Source organism: Benincasa hispida, chromosome 8 (genome assembly GCF_009727055.1).
Source record: "Benincasa hispida cultivar B227 chromosome 8, ASM972705v1, whole genome shotgun sequence".
Classification (NCBI taxonomy): domain Eukaryota; kingdom Viridiplantae; phylum Streptophyta; class Magnoliopsida; order Cucurbitales; family Cucurbitaceae; genus Benincasa; species Benincasa hispida.
The window spans coordinates 48,986,514-48,988,182 of NC_052356.1; positions in this window are offsets into that span (position 1 = coordinate 48,986,514).

Genomic DNA, 1,669 nt, shown 5'->3' on the forward strand with positions numbered 1-1,669 from the left:
CCCCCCCCCTCATAGTTTACTTTCCTGTCCTCTTAATTCATAAAAAAACGCCAGTCGAAAAGACCTTGCGGTGATTTATCCAATCATTCGAAACAATTATATGATCGGTGCTACTAAATTTAAGATATGGAGAAACATGCGAAATTAAATTGGAAGGAAATACAAAAATATTAAAGACTGATTCTACTAGACAGTAATTGACAGAATTTAGAAAACGGTAAAAGAAAGCTATAAAGAAAGCGAGTAAACATAGATAGAAAGTCGATTGAAAGAAGTTCTTAGAGTTACCGCAATTGCTTTCCCTGCAAGCAGTTTAATCCTGCTTGCCCAAGTCAATGGTGTCCAGGCGTCGATCGAAGTCGCCTCCATAGTAGGGCTTAATCCGTTGACCATTGACTTTGAATGCGTTGTTCTCATCTAAAGTTGTTAGTTCCACTGCGTCGTGAGGAAATATTGTCTTGATTCGGAATGGCCCAGACTAGTGAGACTTCAACTTTCCTAGAAACAATCGCAAACATGCATTGAATAATAATACCTGCTAACCTTAGGTGAATGTCCGGTCGTGTATGCGGTCATCATGCCATTTCTTTGGCTTCTCCTTGTATATCTTAGCATTTTCATAGGCATCCCTTCGCCATTCAACCAACTGATTCAATTGCAGCTTTCAGACTTTCCCCACACTGGCTAAATCAAACTTCAGCTTCTTGCATGCCCACATCGCCTTATGTTCCAACTCAAGCGGCATATGACAAGCTTTTTCGAAGACCAGGGCACACGGAGACATGCCAATTGGTGTTTTGTAGGCAGTCCTATAAGCCTATAGTGCTTCATCAAGCTTGGGTGACCAATCCTTCCTAGCAGTATTAACTACCTTTTCCAAGATAGTTTTGATCTCTCTGTTAGAAATCTTTGTCTGCCCATTAGTCTGGGGGTGATAAGCAGTTGCAACTCGATGGCTGACGTTGAATGTAGTCAACATGTTGGTAATTATGAAGTTGATAAAGTAAGAGCCCTCATCGCTGATTAAGGCCCGAGGCGTCCTATATCCAGGAAAAATATTCTTCTTCAGAAACTTTGCCATAGTGGCCATGTCATTCTTGGCACATGCGATGGCTTCAATCCATTTCAATACATAATCAACTGCAACCATAATATATTGATGACCTTCTGATGGTAGAAACAGGCCCATGAAGTCAATTCCTCAAACATCAAATAATTCAACTTCTAAGATTAACGTCAATGGCATGTCATTTCTTTTAGACATATTCCCCGTCTGTTGACACCTGTCACATTACACAACATGGGCATGGGCATCCTTAAATAGTGTTGGCCAAAAGTTGCCGCACTGTAAGACTTTTATTGCCGTCCTTTGCCCCCCAAAATTTCCTCCATAAGGAGACTCATGACAGAACTCTAAAATGTGCTTTGCTTCATGCTCAGGAACACATTGACGTATTATATGATCAAGTCCTTGTCAATACAGGAAGGGGTCATCCCAGAAATAAAATTTGGCATCATGTCTTAACTTCTTCTTCTGCTGGTATGTATAATCATCTGGTAGTTGACCACAAACTATGAAGTTTACTATGTCCGCATACCAGGGAACATCAATGTCTACTGCCATCAGCAGCTCATCGGGGAATCTTTCCTCAATATCTTTTTCTATCCC